The sequence below is a fragment of the Lissotriton vulgaris genome, chromosome 5 (genome assembly GCF_964263255.1).
Source record: "Lissotriton vulgaris chromosome 5, aLisVul1.2, whole genome shotgun sequence".
In the NCBI taxonomy this organism is placed as follows: Eukaryota; Metazoa; Chordata; class Amphibia; order Caudata; family Salamandridae; genus Lissotriton; species Lissotriton vulgaris.
Genome location: NC_141693.1, coordinates 233,151,130 through 233,175,109, shown reverse-complemented (window position 1 = coordinate 233,175,109; position 23,980 = coordinate 233,151,130). Strand labels below are relative to the sequence as shown.

Genomic DNA, 23,980 nt, shown 5'->3' with positions numbered 1-23,980 from the left:
ATCTTTGCTTACCTTGTCGCAAGTCCTTAAAATCTACTGAGTTATGCTAGATGGTGGTTCCTTTTTGTACCAGGTGGCAAAACTTTGCAGCATCCTCCCTCTTGCCCACAGCTCCATCACTGATCTTAAAGATGTCTGAAAACATCTCACAACCTAGCTATTTCTCACCTTGATCGTTAGCTGCAGGATGTCAGAACACCTGGCTCCCGGTTACCTCAGGTTAAGAGTGTGGTCTACAAGGGTTGCATAGGTTCAGTAATTAATTCACTTGGGCACTCCGTCTTATGTATTCAATGTAGTGGATGCTTCAAAAGATGAGATGGTCAGCATTATCAGTCTGGATGGTGAACGTTCTGTTGCCAACCTCAGACCATTGTGGGAACAGTATCAAAATCACAGTTCTCCTTTGTGATTTTGAAAAGTACTTATAAGTAGGGATAAATTGTGAGTGCCTACATAACTGGCCAACCTACTGAACTACAAGTGATACCCAGCATATGAGGGGCACAATATTTAGCTTTATGTGAAAGTCAGTCACCCTTTCCATAGTAGTCTTTCATGGAGGTAACTCCACTCAACACGGTGGTAGATCCGCCTCTCTTGATAGAGAGTTTGAACCGCTGGCACCTTTGGTACATACCTTTGCACTCTAGCAAAAGGGATGGGGGAGACTGTCATCTTCATTGGCTTGCCATCTGACATCTACATTACTCCAGCTATAGCAGTTTTACCATTAGACCTAAATCAGGCCCTACGACTCAGCGAAAAGCGAAAAGTCGAAAGAAAGCTGGTTGAAGTGTATGCAGCTGTGGTCGGTCCAGTGTAGTCCTGTGGAGTGGTTGAAGGAGACATGGTTACTGGCGGAGAAGATGGCGTCAAGCGTGTGGCCAGAGAGGTGGGTGGGGGTGTCCACCAGTTGCTGGAGTCCGAGGTTGTCGAGCAGGGTGGTGGTGGCATTGTCGTTGGTGTTCTCCAGGTGGAAGTTCAGGTCTCTTAGGAGGATGTATTCTGGTGAGGCTAGGGCATGCGGGCAGATGAAGTCTGCGATGGTTTCGCTGAATTGTGTGCGCGGGCCCGGGGGTCTGTAGATGAGCGTTCCTCTGAGGGTGGTCTGGGGGTCGGTGTGGATCTGGAAGTGTAGGTGTTCGGCTGTGGAGATGATGTCTTCGGCGTTGGTCGTGACGCTGATGGTGTTCCTGTAGATGATGGCGACTCCTTCTCCCGTTTTGTTGATACGGTCCCTCCGGGTGATTTTGTAGCCGTCTGGGATGGCTATGGGGATGTCGGGGCTGAGGAGGCGTTCATCCAAGTTTCTGTAATGAAGGCGACGTCTGGTGCTGATGTGTCGAGGAGGTCCCAGAGTTTGGTGACGTGCTTGTGAACGGAGCGGGTGTTGAGGAGGATGCACTTGAGGTGGTTGTTTTTGCGGTTTGGTTTAGCGGCGGGGTGCGGGGTTGGGGGCAGGTGAATTTGCAGGCTTGACAGGTGAAGGGTCCGTGGGTGTAGTTTGGGTTGGCTTGGTAGCATGCGGGTGGTCGTCCGGTGTGGAGTGCGATGAGTGCGGCGGCGTCGTATCTCAGTCGGGTGTCCTGGTTCCGGCGGGGGCCAGGGGTTCTGGCGCTGGGCACGGTCCAGGCACAGACGGGCTTGACTTTGGCGCGCCTTCCACGCGGCGTCCTCCATAAATGGTGAAGTGGGAGGGAGGAGCAGACGGGGCGGCCAATGGGCATTAGGATGGGGCGTGGTACAGAAGAGAAAAGGGCGGGCCGCAGGGGGGGGGGCACAGAAGCGGGTAACAGTCACGGAGAAATTTAGAAGTACACTGGCAATCAGGAAACAATCAGGGCACAAAGTGAAAACAACACTGGGTACAGATAACAAAATACTCAGAAAACACAGGCCTACAGCAGGTGGTGCAGCGGCGAACTCCTAGCAGCAGCGGTGAGGGGCAGAAGTCCTGATCACATACGGGGAGCCGTGCGGTGCGTGGAGCGACCGGCCACAGGGTCAAGGGTCACCTGTTAATAGAGGAGGTGGAGGGGGCAGAGGGGGCTGGGCAACTCCGCTCTGCTGCGGAGAGTTCAGAGATTTGCCTTCTCCGCAGAGAAGGCAAATCTCCCACTATCCGCGGGCGGAGCAGAGTTCTCTGCCCAGGGATAATAAAAAATAATCCACTTTGAAAAATTCAGCATCTTTTTAATACACATTAAAAAGCAATGAGTCAGGTAAAATAAATCCATAAAATTAAGTATATGTCATAGTTACTTAATAAGCCTTCTTGACTTTAGCGATAAACATAAAAAGGATGCTACTGAATAACAAACATAGTGATCATGAGTATATGCAGGAAATATAAGCCTGGTCGACATTGCCTAAAATTATATTTGCGCATGATTGGAAGAATAAAGGTTTTCCGATAAGGTGTATAATATTAACAGAAAAAGTGAAGATCAGTTCCAGTCGCCACTCCATTGCATGGGCAAGGAGGCACAGCTTGCTGTGGATAAATACCAGAGAGATATCCCAACATACAAGGTATAAGATTTAATCTGAATCTTAGCAGTATAAATAGGTGCTGAGAATTAGTTACAAATGACAAATAAGAGACTGATCCATATGGGATAACAGGAAAATTCAAATAAAGTGAAACCGCTGCTTGACTATGGTTACATTTATATCTTTCTCTTTCACATAAAAAAAGTTTGTAATAAATTTTTTTAGAGAGACTCACATGTAGATGGAGGCTAAAAAATATGTTGTAAGCTCAGGGTGGTAAAGATATGTCGGACATAGGATGGTTTGAGCTTTGTCAAGGGAAAGACAGTCTTTAATGATATCTTGAATTAGGCAAAGTGATTCCCTTCTCCATATTGAATGCCACAGCAAGATTGGTGCTAGGCGAACCTGGTCAGATATAGAAGATACTTCCAACTCACAGTGACAGTTAAAGGAGGAACAACATCTAGGGAGGGCTACTCATTTAAAAAAAAAAGTATCTTCTATTGATTAAAGTGACTCGGAATTTGCATGTCCCCATACTCCTGCTCCATATGTCGCAACAGAGGTAAGTAAGCTTTAGCCCTATCTTTTTTTTATAACATCCAATCGTTTGGAACCCAATTTTTTGATAAAAATAAAAACACCCTTACCCCGAATCCTCCAGGCTCACTTTCCTCCCTTTAGCTCTACCCACCCCTGAGCCCTCAAGTAACCTTCACCTCTACACAACTGAGCCTGTGTGTTTGTCCCTACCCTGGAGCATGGCCCAAGTACTGCTGCCCTTGCCCAGAGGCCTGCACTGCTCGCTCCTTTTAGAAATGCTTTTTCCCCCCTTTATTTGTACAACTTTCTCCCTTCCCCTTCTTGCACTGTTGCTTGCCTTGCCTGTCAACTCCCACCTCATTTCCTCTTCGTTTGGCCCCTGGAAGTCACGCCAGAAAAAAAGCACCCAAAAGTTACACTAGCGGGTTTCAAGATGCTATAAAGATGCAGCGCTTCCCCCCCTGCTCTGCATGGCTTCTTTGGTGCTAACTTCATGTGGGGCCAACACAATGAACTTCAGTTCAGCCACAAGATTAATAAACTGTTTTGTGAAGGTAGAGAATAATCCCATACTAAGAAAACGCATCAATGCCCCATGTGGTCAGTACTGGCCACATCACAGCATTTTTTCTTTCCAACTTTCAGCCATGCTGCATAGCAACCGAGCTGCTATATAACATGGCTAAAAGAAAATGACAAAGTAAATAGCTCTCCCAAAGGTGAGCCCTATTGGCTTCGCCAATGCTCGTTATCATCTTGAATGATTTTAGGCTTACTTGGATGGCTGTTCTCAGTTAGCACATTTTATACAATGTCTACTTTACTAATGCTTTTGTTAGTGAAAGTAAAAGTGAAAAAGTCTGATCCAGATAAAGGTATTTCATATGTGTATACATTAGTGTGCTAGAGGACTTCACCATGTTTCATTGAGCAGGGTGGTCAGTTGTCTATTTCCTGGCCTGTGCAAATTGTTTTCTAGCTAGGCACTTGTACCCGGGTGTACAGCGTCCTAAAAATCTTCTATAGGTCTGACCACTGTGGAACCACATTGGATAACTCTGAATTCAGGAGTGTCGGAGTTGCAAGCTGGACGAGCTGCTCAAAAGACAAAAGACACAGATGGCATGGAGGCCTTACCTCTAATGTAGGGAATCTTCATTACAATTTATACCTGGGCTTTCCTAAAGCTCAATTGGCAAGCCTTCCGTTTATCCAAAGTCTGCATTCTCACATAGATTATTTGATCGGGTCTCACTGGCGTGCCGTTCCCAAATGACTTTTTTGCTTCACGTTTTAAGCTGTTCATGGCAGGGGGGGTCGGGGGTCGGGGGGGGGGCGGAAGAAGTGGGGGGTGGGGCAGATTTTTTAATGACATTGCTATTAAGCGCTGAACCTCCTTGCCTCTTGTAATTCTCAAGGAACTCAACTGTCTCCTTTCCCATTTTGTAAACAGATTAAAACTTGGCTCATTTCAATCCGAATGTATTAGGAAGGTATACTGTCTATGTTTTTCTATTAGTCAGCTTCAATGCCTCATGACACACTTCCTGGGGAACAACTGCATGTCTTAAAAAATAAATCTATCTTGTACTACTTATTTTATGTCTTAGACAGAGAACCTATCACACACATGTGGTCTTGATGGACACTATAACTAATAAAGCCTCCAAAAGGGGAACGTTGTCAAGTGAATGGATGCCCAGTTTCTGGGAAACTGAATGGACTTGAACAAGCATACGTAGAATTGTTTTTCCTAGCGCTACAGGTAAAAAGCCAGTGAGCAACTCCATAACAAACAGGTGCCACCAACTATCAGCCTCTCTGTTGAATTGAGGGGGGTTGGGAGGAGGGGAGGGGAGGTGAAGTGGGGGTGGGGAAGTGGAGGTAACCATACTCTGCTATGTTTGGGGACACACTAAGTGCATTCTCGCTGGCAGAGTCTAGTGTTCAGCACGGAAAATAGCTCCAATGTGCTCAAAGATGTCAAAATCCACGGCGAGCCAACACAACCTGGTAGAAACGTCAAACAGCAGGACAGGTAACCTTTTCCCTTACTGAAGGGCACCTGTGGTGGATGTTTGACTTGCCTAGGGCATGGAAACCCTGTTGTGAGGGGCACAAGTGCCAATCAGAGTATTTCAGTCATCAAATTCCACGCCTCCAGAAATCCCCTGCACAGGTACCCCACAGCAAGATCCTGGAAGGGGTATAGCACCACGCATGGACACTCGTGCAAATGGGTCAATGCGAGTACACTCACACGGATCACTAAATCCTCCACAACAATGAATAGAGTGAGTCTGGATAGAAGATATTTATCATAGCCTTGTTTCAGAAGACCCTTATTGCAATATGACCATACTTTCGACAAATGTTTCAACAAGGGACTCACCATAATGCCAAGCAGAAAAAGCTGCAACAATCCAAATTCAGCTTTCATGGTAAAGGATTACAGATCACATGCATTCGCTGAATTTTCAGTACGATCCAAATTCCAAGGACTCCTGTAAATTCACATTGGACAAAGAGGTGCTGTTAGAAACATCATCAGCAAAACCTACCCTTTAATATTTCAGCAACTACCCTGCTTTGCACTGTGAAATAAAGTTCTACAAGAAGCTGTAGTTATTGCTTACATCAGGAGTTCATGCTTCTCCTGCAGGATGGGACCCAGATAGAAAGTTCCCTGCAGACAGTAGAACATGCATTGTAGTCCCTTTACTTTCTAATTAAGTCAAAAGGGAGGTACATTCTGGTCTTCAGGAAGGGGATGTTTTTAGCAAATGAAATGTATTCTTGTATATTCCTGTGCGCATGCTAAATAGGCATTACATCCATTTCATGGAAGACCTATAACATCAGAGATACTATTTTGAGAGTGTTAAACTATACTAGTTGTGCATCCACACTGTGGAAGCCCTGGTATTTTCTGTAGCTCTACATTTAACTCATCGAGTCTGGTAGCACAGTTGACTCTGAGTGCTCTTCATAGAACAGTAAATATGTTGTGTACTGAATTCATCAAATGTGTGTGATAAATCATGTCCTTTCACTTGCCCTCAAACCCTCCTTCTATAAGTGGTTTCTAGGGCTTGTAAATCCACTCACTATGGCGAGCCAGATTTAATCAGGACGAGCTATTTTTAGGGCCTACTCACCCGTTCTGGGGAACTGACAACAGGTGTTCTGCTTGCTCACAAAGTGAATGAGCAATAAAGATGCCTTTAAATCTTGTCACATTTGCTTGGCTTTCAGAGATAGAGGCAAAAGTCAGTTTGTCTTACCAAATTTACTTTTCTTTCTGTGACTGAAGTTAGAGGATTATGTCAAATGAACTGTGTGACAATTGCGCTGTGCAAAGCATGTGAAAGGATAAGTAAGATTTCAGGCTTTTTTCGAACACTGAAATAGCTAATAAATGAACATTTCAAATCTATTTCACTAGTTATGAAGACATTTTTGTAATTCTGCGGTGAAAGTTAAGTTTTATAGGATCCAAACAAACCAGGCACTTTACTTTGTGATGAGCAAATTTTAAACAAAAATGTCCCTTGATAACTAGTAAAATAGATTTGAAATGTTTGAACAGTTCACTTACTAGCTATTTCAGTGTTGTGTTAGAAAAGAAAAGCCTGAAATCTTACAGCCTTTCATTTCACATGCTTTGCACAGCATGATTGCACACAGTTCACTTTACAAAATCCTCAAACTGCAGTTTCAGAAAGAAAAGTAAACGCAGAAGACAAACTGACTTTTGACCCGTCCCTAAAAGCTGAGCAAATGTGATAAGATAATAAGATTTAAAGGCATCTTTATTGCTCATTTGCTCTTTGTGAGCAAGCAGAACACCTGTTGCCAGCTGCCAGAACAGCCAAGTAGGCTCTAAAAATAGCTCGTTCTGATTAAATCTGGCTCACCAAAGCTAAAGGGCGAGTGGATTTTTCGAGCCCTGTTTGGCACTTTTCTAACTTACATTCATCCAAGACTCTAGTTTATTCTACTAATCAACCCTTCACTCTCCGCAGCAGCGCTTTTATAGAGAATTGTACTGAATCGGGCCCACGTCTTACTATAAATGACCCCCACCGGCCCCCCGACTGCCTGGACATTAATGATAAAGAAGTCACTATGGCAATTAACACAATTATCCCCCAAAAGGTCCCAAGGCTGGATAAGGTCCCTGGAGACCTTTTTCTAGGTAGACCCGATATGTAGGGGCTCTATTTTTCCTCTGTTATTAGTGCTATGATGAGGGGTGCTCCTATTACCCCAACATGGGCTGGGGCCGGAATTATGCAAAAATCTACAAAAAGGAAACTCAGGACACCCAGACCAACTGATTGTACTCAATAACACTTTGCAAGGGTTGTGCTGAACTGGCTTTTAGAATGGATGACTGCGACCCGGATACTATCGTCCCTGCAGGCCGGGTTCAGAGAACAGGTGAGCAGATTGGATTAGGTCCTCCGGTTTTAGCTCCTACATTGGAAGTATGTCTTATTGGGGCAGGGACGGCTCATTGTAATATTTGTTGATCTTAGATCAGCTTTCAATCTGGTTTCCCACCCCAAGTTATGGCAGGTGATGGATGATATGGCGGTACTGCATTACCTGTTGAATATGATCATGTGTATGCACGGAAATAATTTTGCTTAAGTAAGATGTGGACAGATGGGTTAACTGACTGAACCTTTTCCTGTCAAATGGTGTGTGAGACAGGGGTGTGTCTTTGCCCCAACCCTCTTATCGATTTTTAAAATGTCATAGCAACTTTTGTGGACTGTGGTGGTTCTGATGCTCCATCCCTCACAAACTCCAGGGATACAGGCCCTGTTGTTTGCAGACAACGAGTTGTTCATTTCGAAATCCCCCATGGGTCTCCAAAAGATTCTGGATAGATTGGATTCCTTTTGTGCTCTTACAGGTATATACATAAATATCACCAAACACAGTTTATGATACTTAACCCCTGCTGCACCACATGCCTTAATCCTGCCCTTAGAGCACGGGTACTCATAGTACAGCCCGCAGGCCGGTGGCGGCCCGGCAAGCCTTCCGTGGCGGCCCGCGGACCATGAGGCATCCTACCCTGTTTTGAAAGAGTGTCTGCAAACACTCTGCTGCTCTGTGGGGGCCCGCCGATTCAATCGAGCGAGGCCAGAGTGGAGCTGCAGGGGCGCTAAGAGGAGGAGAATTCACATGCAAAGGGTCTTTTTGAAGACCTGTGAAATGCTGTTAAGTGCTCGGGTGGGGGCTGTGTGTCTGTGCGTGCTGGGGAAGCTGTCTCAGCCCGTGACAGAGACAGAGGGAGAGGGAGGGAAAGGGAGACCGAGAAATGGAGACAGAGAAAGGGAGGAGGGCGACCGAGGGAGATGGAGTGAGGGAAGGGTATCCTAACCACGGAGAGGCCTGCGACCTAGTTGCATTGCTCTCTCCTCCATAATACATAACAGAACATGGGACTGATGCAGTCCTCTGCAGTGCAGCCACAGACTCAGAGGCCTACACCTCAAGACACATTAGAAAAATAAGGATGCCAAATAGAGGTGGATATTTAAAAATAATGCCACACGTACGAGCGAAACCTAAAAGTTATTTCCCCCAAAATATAGTGTATCCACGTATTAGTCCTCTTGCTGCAGAAGGCAGGGTTATTAATTTATTTCTACTGTCATCACCAGTCATGCTCACACACAATCCCCACACTTCATATTTTTTTCATATCGCCTGTTAACACAGTTTTCCCTTTTCTTCCTTGCGTTGTTAATAAAAGGTCATCTATTCGTGGACTTCAGAGCGACGATATTAGGCCCAGTGACCCGTAGTCCACAGCACGTGTTAGCAGGGAGAGCTTAACTCACTGAGCTACACAGCTAAGCAATGACAATGTGGACTGCCTTTCGAATTATTATCTTCATAACTACCCTAGGGAGAAGGAAGGAAAGCAGCAGTAAGAGGTAAAATGTAGTCTCAACAACGTGACATTTATTTATTTATTTGGGCATTTGTAAAGCGCCTGGTTACGCCACTGGCGTGTCCCCGCGCTGTGATAAGTGAAGTAGCTGCCCCCCCTCCCCCTCTCACAGAAGGCTACCTGCTGAAAAGATGTGTTTTAAGTTTTTTTCTGAACAGGACTTCGGATGGTTCTAGTCGCAGTTCCAAAGGAAGAGCATTCCAGCACCTGGGAGCAAGGTATCTGAAAGATCTGCCTCCCATACGTGCCTTTGATACTCTGGGGACCTTTAGCAGCCCAGTCTGCGAGGACCGTAGACTACGTGTGGGCTCGTAGTGTGTTACCAGACTCTGGAGCGGAACAGGCGCTTTGCCGCTCAGAATGCGTTGGCATGTAGCAAGGGCCTTAAACTCCACTCTCCTCTCAATGGGAAACCAGTGGAGGGTCCGCAAAGCTGGTTTGGTGGATGACATCCTAGGGAGCCTGAGTACAAGCCGCGCTGCAGCGTTTTGGAGGACTTGCAGGCGGCCCATGACCTTGCCCGAAGCCCCCAGGTAGAGCAGGTTCCCATAGTCGAGTCGTGAGGTGACGAGGGCGTGCACCAGCGTCCTTCGAGCAGAGATAGGAAGAAGATCTAACACTTTCCTTAAGGCTCTCAGGACACCGAAACAAACCCCCGCCACCCGACTGACCTGGGGACCGAAGGCAAGGTCCTTGTCCAGCCACACGCCAAGGTTCCTGGCCTCACGGCAAGGAACAGGAACTTCACCCAGACAGGGCGGCCACCACGCCGACGACCACGCAGACGGCCCTCCCCCCACCACGAGCACCTCGGTCTTGCTACCGTTCAATTTTAAACAATTTGCGGACATCCAGGCAGCAAGGTCTTGCATGCAGTTCCTGAAGATGTCCGCTGCGAGACCGGGAGCACGCGATAGGGAGATGACCAACTGCGTGTCATCGGCGTAGGACACCAGGCGAAGACCGTAACCCTCCACGATGGCCGCCAGGGGGGAGACGTAGATATTAAATAGGGTTGGGCTCAGGGACGAGCCCTGAGGCACGCCCTGGCCCAACTCAATCTCCCTCGAATAGCATTCACCCAGTCTGACTTGAAAACACCTGTCAGACAGGAAGGATCCGATCTAGCCAAGCGCAGCTCCTGTAACCCCGCCTTCATTCAGACACTGTAGCAAGGTGGAATGTGCTACAGTGTCGAATGCTGCGCTTAAGTCGAGTAGAATCAATGCCATGGTTTGGCCCTCGTCCACACCCTGACGTAGCGCTTCAACCGCCACAAGAAGTGCCGATTCCGTCGAATGACGGGGGCGGAAGCCAAATTGCGAGTCGTGGAGAAGCGAAGCTGCCTCCTCGAACTGCATAAGTTGTACATTGGCTATTTTTTCTGCCACTTTAGCCATGTAGGGCAAGAGGGAGATTGGGCGAAGGTTATAGAGTTTTTCAAAACTGACATTGGCTTTCTTCTGCAGAGGAAGTACCACTGCTTGCTTCCAAGCATTAGGGACAGTCTGGGTCTTAAAAGAGGTGTCCAGTAAATGGCGAACATAGGGCTCAAGTACTGGTAGGCTGCCCTTCAACCGACTAGGAGTGGTCGGGTCCCTTGGGGAGCCAGATTTTAATCGATGGGCAAATGCGGAGAAGTTCCTCAGTAGGGGGAGTGGCGAAGGTGGTTAATCGTTGTTCCCCTTTGGTTTTAGTGGCTTCCAGGTGTCTAGGACCGTTATCTGTAATCTGAGGAAAGGAGTTATAGATGTTGATAACCTTATTCGCAAAGAACTCAGCAATGCGGTCACAGCCCTCCATCGTGCAGAGTTTCTTAGGCACCGCAACGGGTTTCCCTACCGCAATAGACTTATAGATTGAGAAGAGTTCCTTGGTGGACTGCTCAGCTTCTTCAATCTTGTTGCAATAGTACAACGATTTGCCCTTTCTAATCAGTTTGTGGTAGTTACGCCTACAGTCTAAGTACTCTGTTTTGGCGGGGATCGAGTAGGCAATCCTCCATTGCCTTTCAGCACGTTTACATGCTGCTTTGGCCGTCCGCATGTCCTCGTTATACCAAGGAGCCGATCTCTGCACTCGGCCCCCTGTTTTGGCCACACCAAGTGGTGCCACCAAGTCCAAGGCCTCCGTAATTCGCAGGTTTAAGTTAGAATTAATTTCATCTACCCCGTCACCCCCGGGATGACCCTTCTCAGTTAGCGCCAGATTGAATTTGGCTTGGGAAAACGCCACCCATCTCCGCCTAGGATGTTTGTCAGCGGGGGGGTCACTGGGGCGTGCTCCCTGCATTTCGATGGTAAAAGGGATGAGGAGATGATCAGACCATGGAATGGGGATCGGAGTTTGGGCATCCACTTGGTTCCAGTTTGCAAAAACTGGGTCAAGAAGGTGGCCCAGCTTGTGGGTAGGGTGCTTTACCTTCTGTTCAAACTGTAAGCCTGCCATTGATTGACAGAAGTCACTCACCGCCCTATCTGTGGGGGTATCTAGGTGCAAGTTAAGATCGCCTAAGACTAGGTATTTGTCCGTGCGTAATGTGGCCTCTGTGACGCCTTCCACTAACTTCTCAATAAAGGCTGCAGTGGAGCCCGGAGGGCGATAAATCAGAAGGCCTTTCAGGGTGTAATAGCCATTTATTGAGATGGAGAACGCACCTGCTTCACTATCATCAATCATGGAGCGTTCTAGCTGACATTGATAATCTTGTTTAACAACTATGGCTATGCCACCCCCTCTCCCCCGTATTCTGTCTAGTCTTTGCAGACAGTAGCCCTCTGGGATAGCTTCAATGATCTCCGGCATGGAGTCCTGGTCTAGCCAAGTCTCCGTGAGGAAAAGCAGATCCCATTGCTTTCCACTGAGGAGGTCATGGATATCTAGAGAGTGTTTACGCAGGGAGCGAACGTTCAACAGGCCACATACCAGGGCGTGTTGGCCTCTGGTTTGAGCCTTTCCTATGTTAAAGGTGAAATTACAGTGGCTGCAGCCCACGTTGTTTCCTGTCTCAATACTATGTGAGCAAGGTCCAGAAAGCTCACTGCGGAGGAGAAGAAGTTCATCTCGACTCCAGCTAGTACGATGTAAAGATGGGGCAGGGGGACTGGCCCTGGGCCGCTGTCGGCCGCGGACGGGCGCAGACGGGCTTAACTCAGGCGCAACTCCGGCGCGCCTTCGTCGCGCCCGCTGCGCTCGTCCGCTGCGCTGCCTGCAACACATCCGCCTTATATCCCCCCCAGCGTCCCAACAACTAGAGCGCTGCTGGTATCTCCCGGAAGTGTCTGGCTCGGACCCTCCACGCCCTCTGCTCAAACGGTGCTAGTCACCGGCGTCAGAACGAGGCGGGAGGGAGGGGCGAGTCCAGCACTCCGTTGCTAAGCAACAGCACCTGCCTGTCCGCTTAGAGAGGCTCAGCCAAGCAAAATGCGGAAGTCCCAACAATCTCGCAGTGCGAGGCGGCTTACAGGCGCTGTGCCAGGTGAGAGGAAAAGTAATTAAAAGTTTTAAAAGCGCTCATGCGCTAAATCAGCATGCGAGTAAAATACGCTAGTGCACTTCAATAAAAAGCGGTAAGGACACTGCCACTGCCCACTTACTACCCACATAACCGAATCATATAACCACATCATTATAATGCACAGATAAAGCTATAGAATTACGTTGGGCAGTCCAGCAATAAAGGACATTAACAGAGGAAACACCAAACCCAGCGTGTTATTGCTTTAGAAATGCTGCTTTGATCAGAAAAACAAAACAATCACTGATGGTGGTGGGCCTTCAAGATGATATGCTCAAACCACTCTATTCAATGTCACTAACGATCAAGAGGTGGCTATGTTATGTTAATTTAAGCTGTAGGGCACTTGAATCACCCCAGAAAGGGTATCTCAGTGCCAGAGTGAACATGGACAAGGCAGAGTTAGTATGACCGGTGAAGTGCTGTGAAGTGCTCGGGTGGGGCTGTGTGTCTGTGCGCGCTGGTGAAGCTGACTCAGCCCGTGACACACAGGCAGGGTGAGATGACAGAGGGTGACAGAGGGAGGTAGAGGGACAGAGACAGAGGGAGGGAGGGTAAGGGAGGGAAGACAGAGACAGAGGGAGAGGGTGGGAAAGGGAGACAGAGAAATGGCAACAGAGAAAGGGAGGAGGGCGATCGAGGGAGATGGAGTGAGGGAGATGGAGTGAGGGAGATGGAGTGAGGGAGATGGAGTGAGGGAAGGGGAGTGAGGGAAGGGGAGTGAGGGGAGGGGAGTGAGGGAGGGAGGGGAGTGAGGGAGGGAGGGGAGTGAGGGAGGGGAGGGGAGTTAGGGAAAGGGAGTGAGGGAAGGGAAGGGAAGGGGAGTGAGGGAAGGGGAGTGAGGGGAGGGAGTGAGGGGAGGGAGTGAGGGGAGGGGAGTGAGGGGAGTGAGGGAAGGGGAGTGAGGGAAGGGGAGTGAGGGAAGGGGAGTGAGGGAAGGGGGGGAGGGGAGTGAGGGGAGGGGAGTGAGGGGAGGGGAGTGAGGGGAGGGGAGTGAGGGGAGGGAGTGAGGGGAGGGAGTGAGGGGAGGGAGTGAGGGGAGGGAGTGAGGGGAGGGAGTGAGGGAAGGGAGTGAGGGAAGGGGAGTGAGGGAAGGGGATTGAGGGAGGGGAGTGAGGGAAGGGGAGGGAGGGAAGGGGAGGGAGGGAAGGGGAGGGAGGGAAGGGGAGTGAGGGAGGGAAGGGGAGTGAGGGAAGGGGAGTGAGGGAGAGAGGGGAGGGAGTGAGGGTGAGGGAAGGGGAGTGAGGGAGGGAGGGAGTGGGAATAGGGGGAAGGGGAGTGAGGGTGAGGGAGGTAGAGGGAGGTAGAGGAAAGGAGAGAGGGAGAGGGAGTGATACAGTCAGAGTGAGTGAGACAGAGGGAGACCGGGGAGGGAGAGAGGGAGATAGAGGGATGGAGGGAGGGAGGCAGAGAGGGAGAGAGATAGAGGGAGGGAGAGGGAGAGAGAGAGGTGTGTATGCCGGGTCTGGTAGCTCAGTGGACGAAGGCGTCTGCTGCAGAGACCTGTGTTCAACCTCATGGTCACAGTTTTTTTTGTTGCTCTAGCTCCGCCCCCTCCCCCACTGACCCCGCCCCCACCAGTGCGGCCCTCGGACACAAACCACACTGTAAATTTGGCCCCCGAGAGAAAGTTTGTGAGTACCCATGCCTTAGAGGGTCCCACTTGGAACGTGTGCGTACGTTTGAGTACTTGGGTGTAACACTCACTGATCATTTCAATTGGCAACTGCATATAGTTAGGAGCAGACTAAGGCTAGATCAGATTTCAAGGGATATTGTAAAACTACAAAAGAGCTCTTCTTTCCACCCTATTTCCCCCGTGTTGCAAGTCTTTAACTGCCAAGCACTTGGTTCTGCTCTCTATGGAGCAGAGCTCTGGGGGCACACGGATGTTAGCACGCACGCTAAGTTAAATAGTTGTAAGCATTGTTTTTACAGCACTAAATAGGGTGTGCACAGGTAAACATTTTGGTTGGCACACGGATGTGTCCACCCTGGGACTAGCTGAAAATCGTTTCCTTCGAGAATTGATTGGTCTCCCCATTAGTATCCCATTGTTTCTTTTAAGGCTAGACATGGGGCAAAAAAAGTTAACAGAAGTGGTCGGATTAAGGCCTATACTTAATTTTGGATTAGATTTTGGTCCATCCCAGAGCTGGCTCCTTATCAGGTAGGTTTGCAGGAGCGATTGATATCCTGTGGCTCAAGAAAACTAGGGCAAACCTTTTAAACATTGGCCTTGTCACCTTTGGGACGACCCTTATGAGCGCAGTGTAACATCCAAGGCCCAAATAAAGATTGCTTATTGGCAATACAAGCTAAATTTGCTGCACACGCAGGCTTAAGGAACCTTGACTACGGGTTTTCTCCAATCTAAAGTTTTTTTTCTTTTTTTGGCAGACCTTTATTGCACATTATACATTTACACAGCGGAGTGCCTACAACCCACTGTTGGGGCCGGCCGCAATCGGTGCACCTCAATTATCATATAAGCTTGACATCGGACGTCATTGGCATAATTGCAGGAGTCCAAAAGTCTTAGCGCACGTAGGCACTCACAGTCAATCCAGATGTAATATTTACAGCGCACCCGTATAGTGCAGTCGTACACCCCCATGTGATCTCGGTCTATTTTCAGTTTTTAATTAAGAAAGGTAACCACAACAAATCCCAACCCCACCCCCCCGTCCCATCCTGGTTTCAGTGAGTAGTCCAAGTCTAGTAGGCATGATGTGGTTGGGTAGCTAATACAACGTATGTTTAACAGCACTTCTCAGGTAGGGAACGTTCACCCTCCTCCCAGAGCCATCCAGAGGCCATAGCGAGGACCAGTGACCACGGGTACCATGCCAGTCCCACAGCTCACCACGTTCTCATTGTCGTGACCACAGCCCAGGCATACACACCATACACAGAGCTCATTAAACGCCTCCGCCCCACAAAGTCCTCAAGCCGCTCCTTCCTCGCAGTCAGATAACGCAGCAGTCACACTCTCGTCGCTATCAGTGTCTGTTAAAGAGAGCATGTAGAGCGTAAATGGAGCCCAGACATCCCTTGGGCGAGATGTCTCAGGTAACTCATCATAGTAACAGGTCAATTGATCCCTGGAATAGGCCATATCTTTCAGCCACATCTGCACCTCAGGCGCTCTCCTTCCCCCCCAGACCATAGCAACCCTCCTTCTGGCTAGTTGAAGCGCAAGTACTACAAGCCGCCGTGACGGCGCAGCCACCCCAGAGGCAATGCCCAACAGACACAGGCGCACATCCAATTTCACCTCAGTTGCGGCCATGACAGTTAGCCTTTCAGTCACTTCCTTCCAATAGTCGTATACGCGTGAGCAACCCCAGGCCAGGTGTATAAAGTCAGCGTCCTCAGCTCCGCAGCGTACACATTGGGCGGTGGACCTGAGCCCATATCGTACCAGTTGGGTCGGAGTATAGTACCACTGTTGTAGAAACTTATAATGCAGAAGGCGGAAGTTGCCATTGATCACATACCCCCCGGTCATAGCACAGCATTCATTCCAGTCTTCATCACTCAGCGGTTCCGGGAGACTCCTATCCCACCTTGCTCTGGCCAGGGTCGCCCCCCCGCCTTCATCTTCCTGCGCAGCCTTATATAATTTAGATAGTAATTTAGTCCTGTCCATGACCGTATATAGCAACTGCAAAGCACCCAGGGCCAATGGTTCCTCCGGATATGTTGGGTATAAGTCACGCACAGCAGCACGCAGTCTGACATACACAAAGGTGGACATAGTAGCGTTCGTCGAGCGGGCGGTCATCTCCCGAGAGGAGAGGAACGAGGCCCCTGGAAACAGGTCCCCCATAGTCTGCAGTCCAGCCTCCCTCAGAGTCTGGAGCCCACCTGGCTCACCCGAGACAGAGATATCCGAGTGATAAAGTAGTGGCATAGCCGGAGCGTAGAGCGGCAACCTGCCAGCCCGTTTACCCAGGGTAGTCCAAGCAGACGCCGTGAGGCGCACCGTATCGATCTCCCCTTTCTCAAATACCGAGTGCCTATTTACTATCATAGCCCTTAGTGGATACGGCAGAACTGCGCTTGCCTCCAATGCCACGTGCGGAGTGTATGGCGGAGAGTTTATCCAGTAGCTCGCAAAGTGTGCCTGTGCGCAAAGATAATAAAGTCTCATATCCGGCAAGGCAAACCCACCCAACTCGTATGGCTTGGTCAGTACCTCCCAAGTCACTCGCGGCCTCTTACCGGCCCAGGTGAGAGTTATCAGCAGGGACCGCAGCCTCGCAAAGAAGTGTGATCGTAGCGGGACCGGAATGTTGACGAATAGGTAAAGAAATTTCGGTAGCACCACCATTTTAATCAAAGATACACGATCCGCCAGAGTCAGTGGGAGTCGAGTCCATCTCGCCACCTGGTCTTCCAGGTTGGAAATGGCAACGCCATAATTTGCCCGTATGACTTCTTGGTAATCCCTGTGCACCCAAACGCCCAGGTACCGAACTGATTCCACCGCCCACTCCAGCGGGAATTCCAGTGGAACTTGGCGAGTGATGTCCGTGAGGGGCAGTACTACTGACTTGTCCCAATTAATGGTCAGCCCTGAGTGCCGGCCGAATTTAATGAATTCTCGGAGTATGCGCTCCAGGTGTTGCGCCGGGTCCCTGACATATAGGACCATGTCGTCAGCGTACATTGACACTGCCAACGATCTGAGAGGGAATTTGAGCGCTGCCTCCGCATACCTCTGACGCAAGACGCAGGCCAGTGGTTCCATCATTATGGCAAACAGCAGGGGCGATAGAGGGCATCCCTGCCTTGTCCCCCGTTGTATTGGAAAGGAGGCAGAAACGTGACCATTAACCCTGACCCTCGCTGTGGGTGCATTATACAACAGGGCTATTAGTGACGTGAAGAAGAAAGGTACTCCCATCCGATGCAGAACGGCCAGCATATACTTCCACGCCACTGAATCAAAAGCCTTGGCGGCATCAAGCATAACTGCCACCGCGGCCAGGTCCGGCTTAAGGAGATGTAGTACTGCGAACAAGGTTCTCAGGTTGTGAGTGGTGGATCGGAGGGGGATAAACCCCGACTGATCGGGTAATACCATAACCGGCAGAAGGAGGCGCAGTCTCGTGGCTAACACTTTGGCTATTATTTTAACATCAGTGTTTATTAGTGATAGAGGACGGTATGATTCGCACCTATTTAGCGGCTTTCCGGGCTTAGGAAGCGCCACCAAGAGTGCCTCTCTCATAGTACCCGGAAGTTGTCCGCATTCAAAAGCTTCTTCTAGGACCATGGCTAGTCGCGGAATAAGTAGATCCGCATATGTTTTATAAAATTCGGCGGGCAGGCCATCCGTGCCAGCTGCCTTCCCATTCGGCAGGGCAGCTATCGCGTCTCTGAATTCCGCCTCGGTGACATGATGCATTAGGAATTCCTGTTGACCCCTGGAGAGCCACACCAGCGCTACATCCTCCAAATACCGCGATATTTCTGCCTCGTCCGCCGTTTCTCTATGTTCATAGAGTTGCGCATAGTGTCTCGAGAAGCAGTCAAGTATGCCATCTGACGTAGTCACCACATTTCCCTGGTCCTCAATTTCCAACACAGTGCAGTGCCTAGCCCAAGGGTCCCGAATTCTGTCAGCTAGTCCCCTGCCCGGCCTACCTCCCTCACCATAATATCTGGCTGTAGCTCGTTTGGATAGAAATTTCACCTCCTGGTCGGCTAATTCATTATATTCCGTGACCTTTGTCCTAACATCTGCTAGTAATGCGCTGTCGTCCCCTTCCTCCAGCCGACGTTCTAAAGCCAACAACTCCCTCTCCAGTCTGGACATAGAGTCTCTGATGGACGTGAGGACCCCGGACCGCAACCCGATACATGCACCCCTCACCGAGACCTTAAAGGCCTCCCACACCGTGACCATACTATCTACAGAGCCCACATTGGTCTCGAAGAATTCCTCAATTAACTGCCTCAGGCGCTCACACAACACCTGATCCGTTAACACCCCAGGGGAGAGTCGCCAGGTAAACGGGGCAGGAGCATGAGTAGGTATCCGCAGCTTCAGAGCGACAGGGGCATGGTCCGAAAGTGTTCGGGGCAGGTGTTCCACATTCAGCACCCATCCACTCACATCTCGGGTCAACAACCAATAGTCCAATCTCGACCACGTATTGTGTGCAGATGTGTAGCAAGTCCCCTCCCGCCTGCCAGGATTCTGCAAGCGCCAAACATCCAACAATTGCAGCCCATTCATACCCTCGCGCACCGCATCCGTCCCTCTCTTACGTTCGCAAGGTCGGTCGTGTCTCCTATCCAACTCAGAATCCAATGTGATGTTCCAGTCCCCCCCACAGAGAATAGCTGACGGTGGTAGAGTGTACAGTTTGTTCCAGAGTGCAATGAAAAAAATCAGGGTCATCTATATTAGGACCATAGACATTGAGAAGCGTGACCAAAGTGCCACACAGTTTACCCTGCACAACAATATATCTTCCATCCTGATCGACCTCCTCATGTAACACTTCAAATGGAGTACCCTTTTTTATCAGAATCATTACCCCACGGGCATAGATTGAATAGGACGTGGCCCACCTCGCACCCGCCCACTGTTTGCCCACCAGTTCGGCCGCCGCCCCTTTGAGATGCGTCTCCTGTAGAAATACCACTTGTACCCCATGTCTATTTAAGAAGGCAAGCATTTGTCTAGTTTTCTGTGGCTTGTTCAGCCCTCGCACATTCCAAGTAGCACACATGATGGTGCCCCCCCCTATCCATATCGCCCAAGGTGGAAGTATCTCAGTAGTGCATTTACCCTCGGCATCCTCTGCCCTCTAGACCATCCCCCTCCCTTCTTCCTCCTAGACGTAGCCCCATTGGCGCTTGGAAAGACCCAGAGCCACTTACTGCAGCCCCACATACAATGCAAAGATGATTCAGACTCAATCCCCTTGACCAGGAAAAACATCAACAACCCAACCAGTTGCAACATCCCATCCCCCACCCCGCCGCCCACTTCAGCACTCCCAACTTGCCAAAGCCTCCCCGTGCCACCCCCCTTTGCAACCCCCAACAATGCAAACAGCCACATTTGGGGATCTCCCTTGTCTGGAGGCGTAGTGGCGCGCCACCCCCGCCAGAACTGACGAGAGTGTAGACCATTGTCGTTGACAACAACCCCAACCCCTCTACCCACCCCCACGGTCAAAGCATCAGACACGAAGGCATTCATATATCAGCACATGGCACTGGGCGCCCCTGAAAGCGGTCTACTCCCTATAACATCGCCCTAGTCCCAGAAAGGCAATCACATCCAGCGCGGCAGCACACATTACACAATAGCCCCATTGAGCTGAGTTCCACTATCAAAGAGCCCCCGCTACTGCGGGGTGGCAGCTTCAGCAAGGACAATATTCCTCATAGCCCCCCCCTCGCGCAACATACAGAGCAATAACACAAAGGGTACCAGGGGCTGTAACGCCAGAGAGCGTCCTCAGCAATTACTGCATACTCTGTAATAAAGGTAACCTTATGCAGTGCCCCGCTTTTCCCCTAACATCTCAGTCAACAGTGCAATGCAAGTCAGGCCTGCTCGTCCAGCCTTTCATCATCCCCTTCATGACGTCCAGGCGGTTCTTTAGCTCGTTTCTTCAGTTTTTTGGCATAGTCCAGCGCTGCCTTGGGGGAAGAGAAAATCTTGTTATCCGATGGAGGCCCAATCCGAAGACGCGCAGGGTACAGCATGGCGTAAGCAATGGTCTCCGCCCTCAGCAATTGTTTCACCGACGCGAACTCCTTACGTGCCGTCTGTACTGCCATGGTGAAGTCGGGATAAAACTCCAGTTTGTTACCTTGATAGTCTATGGAGCCCTTCTCCCTCGCGAGCCGTAGAATAGTGTCCCGGTCCCTATAGTTCAGGATCCTCGCCACAATAGGCCTCGGCGGTGCTCCCGGCGGAGGCTTCTTAGCCAGGGACCGATGCGCTCGCTCCACAATGAAGACACGGGATAGCTGGTCAGCCCCAAAGATGTCGATGATCATGCGCTCCATGAAATCCTCCATGCGCCCCATGTTTGTAGATTCCGGCAGGCCTGTAACGCGAACGTTGTTCCGCCTGGACCTCCCTTCTAACTCCTCATTCTTCGCTTGTATGACCGCCAGAACTCTTTCCATATTGAAGACTTTGGTCGAGACCGTGGCCAGACCATCCTCCGTGGCGGAAACTCGCTGTTCCACCTCACCCATCCGTTCGTTCTGACGGTCAAATTGTGTCGCCATCTGATCTAGACGATGATTCACAGACTCCATGGTGCCCTCAATAGATTGCAGAGTCTTCTGCATAGCCACCAGTGTGGATTCCAGATTGGGCGCACCACCAACAGCCCCACCCTGGTCGGTGTCCGCTGGCGCCTGTGAGGATGAATGCGCAGTCTTTTTTGCATCAAAGGTAATTTTTGGCTGGTTTCTATCAGGCCTGCCCATGACTGTGATCTGACTCAGCGTGGCCCAAGACTCAGCTATGTAGGATAGTTTGCACAGGTAAGTCTTTCAAAACGCTATCAGCGTAGATATCAGCCGCCGCGCCCTGCGAATTATGTCCAGGTCCAGGCCGATGTGTACCCCCAGTCCGGGTCAGGTAGGACCGTCACCCCAGTAGGCTAGGTGCACCAGGCAATCTCCGTACAGGCCCACAGTGTTGATATAAGCAGGAAAGCTCAGTGTCCAAGGCAACAGTAAGGCAGCACAGAGGGGCCCCCCAGGTCTGCGTCTCCTCTCCGACAGTGCTGGTAGCTGGTGAGGCAGCGCGGGCGAAGTGCCGGTCGCTGGTGTGCATCAAACAGCCGCCAGGTGGAAGGAGGCCTCAAGATGGCGGACGCTGTATAGGCCCGTCCTATCCAGCTCAGCAGGACTCCTAGTGCCCCGTGCGTGGCGATGTGCTCTCCTGCTGGCAGCCTAAAGCGCGGCTACGCTTGATCTCCTGACCCCCCCCAGCCGCTCCGCTCCCAGCCGACCCCCCCCCCCCCCCTGGCGCGGGCTACCGCGGCCTAGCGTCACCTCCGCAGCGCCGGGCTAGCGTAGCTCCCACGCCCCACTCACCAGGACCAGCAGGGCCAAGTCCAGGCCGTCCAAAGCGTCGCAGCCTTCCCGGGGGATCTCGTTGATAGCGCCGCCTCCCTGCCACCACTGCCACGAAGCGCCGTCACCAGGGCTCCGCTCCCGCCGGAAGTAACTGCAGCATGGGCCTAGATCATAGCGGGGCTTCCGCTCTGTGCCCGCCGGAGACTGTGTCGTCCACGTCCCGGCCTGGGATCGCTCAGCTCCGGGCGCCCGCAGGACAGCTGTAATCGCCTCGCTGATCGCCCCGGTGAGTCTCCGAGGACAGCGGACCAAGCTCCGCCGGGGTGTAGGGCAAAGGCGCTGGGGAAATAGGATATTTCAGCAAATGTTGAATGGTCTTAGACGGAGCCTCACAGGAGTGCGGCCATCTCGTCCGGCGCCCTCTAGCGCCCCCCCCCCCTCCAATCTAAAGTTAACTATGATTTGGAGACCTTTTTGGATAACATTGAGCCGGCAACTGCAAGGAAACCCTATATGCAATTTAGATACGGGTCTCTTCATCTACTTTCCTTTACAGCAAGGTGGGGGTGGGTTACCTGAGGCCCTCTCTCCAGGAATGTGCTTCATGCCTCTCAGCGAGTGAATCACTTGAGCTTTATTCTTTTGTCAGGCATATCTCTGCCCTAGGAATTTGTACATCCACCCATTGTGCCATAACCTAGGGCTTAGGATGTGCAGAGTGGCGCTGAGAATTCTGAAATGTGACACCAGCCGTTGTGTAGTGTTTACAGTCTCACAGTATTTGTTGGCAGTGCGGAGGGAGGATCAGGCATTTTAACATAAAACAGAACCCCATTAATTAGTCCCACTCGAGGTGTAAATAATTAGACCTGTGGAATTGCTGTATGAATACCTCTAGTGTTTTATAATGCTTTTTTAATGGTTTTTATAATACATGTATTTATGCAATTTGTATTTATCAAGTTTACTATGGTTTTAACTGCTTGTAATTTGATTGCATATTGCCGAATACATGTATTGATCGGTTGTTTATTTGAAATGCTTCAACAGTTCACTTATTAGATATTTCAGTGTTGGGTTGGAAAACAAAAGCCTGAAATTTTACTGCCTTTCATTTCACATTGAAAAATCCTTTAACTTCCCTCACAGAAAGAAAAGTAAATGTAGAAAGACAAACTGACTTTTGACCTCAGTCTTTGAAAGCCGAGCAGGCAGGACAAGATAACAAGATTTAAAGGCATCTTTATTGGTCATTCACTCTTTGTGAGCAAGCAGAACACCTGTTGTAAGCTTGCCAGTACAGGCGAGTAGGCTCTAAAAATAGCTCATCCTGATTGAATCTGGCTCACCATAGCAAGTGGATTTTCTGAGCCCTGCAGTGTGTGCCTCTCCCAGGTTGAAAAGATAAAATACATGCTGACATGGAGCGATAGCAAAGTCTGGATCCTGGACGGTAGGAGGCCGTCTATGGCAGTACAGTTGCAGAGATCAGTTCTACTTTCGTTTTTTTATATCACAGCAAAAATCAAATACGAGAGCGATTTTTCTTAAACGTAAAACTAACATTTTGGCTGGTACTTAAATAATGGTCTTTATCAGCCATATTAACAGTGTCCATTTTGTATTTGTCAAAATTATGTAAGGAACAGTTTCCCTTGCTGGGAATTGAACCTGTGAGTTACATAAAGAATTAAAAAGTGTATCGGTAAATTTACAATAAAAATAGTGGCCAATACTAAATCATGCTGCTGCATGTCGCTATCCTTCAAGTGTACACTCATACACCTGATCATTTCAACTGTACTAACTGCTCCACTGTTTTTTGCGAGACTATGTCACTTTTGTTCACAAAATGTGGGTTTATTTGGATGCCCTGTCCAACTCCCAACACCCGCATCACCTTCCCGATGGACTGCTATGTGGCTAAAGCCATGTTAAGTAACTCCAGTGGAGCTATCCAAGTAGGCGCTCGTTGAAGGAGGCAGTCTTTACATTCATACCTATACCTGGAGAGTCACTCCGTCATGTTGTACATTCACGGCACGTGTGTATTTCATGCTTTTGTCCAATGGCAGCTATCATCAACAATGCAATCTTAAAGTTTGTTGCAGTGCCCTGAAATGGTTCACATGGCAAAATAGTAACGCTTCTCGCACCATGCAGCACTGTGGATGTTAACAAACTTGAGCACCCACAACACAGGCACAATAATGTGCAAGAATACAAAAATAAAGGGCCCAACCCAATCTTAACCAGTTAGTAGCCGCAGTCCACTGTAAGACTGAGGCTAAAGGTGTGGTATCTGTGTGTGTCTATTCTAGGCAGGGCCCTTTTTTTGAGTGAAATCCAACATTATAATAATTATATGTGAATAC

General features: G+C 49.7%; 1 protein-coding gene across 1 annotated transcript in view; it reads right to left on the bottom strand.

Annotated features, from left to right (window-relative positions):
• The window catches only part of TMEM203 (transmembrane protein 203), a 65,072-nt gene that overhangs the window by 20,533 nt on the left and 20,559 nt on the right, over positions 1 to 23,980 (bottom strand). Inside the window, exon 2 of the mRNA XM_086921241.1 lies at positions 5,435 to 5,546. The gene's annotated coding sequence lies outside the window, so the exon portion shown is untranslated. The remainder of the gene's footprint in view (positions 1 to 5,434; positions 5,547 to 23,980) is intronic.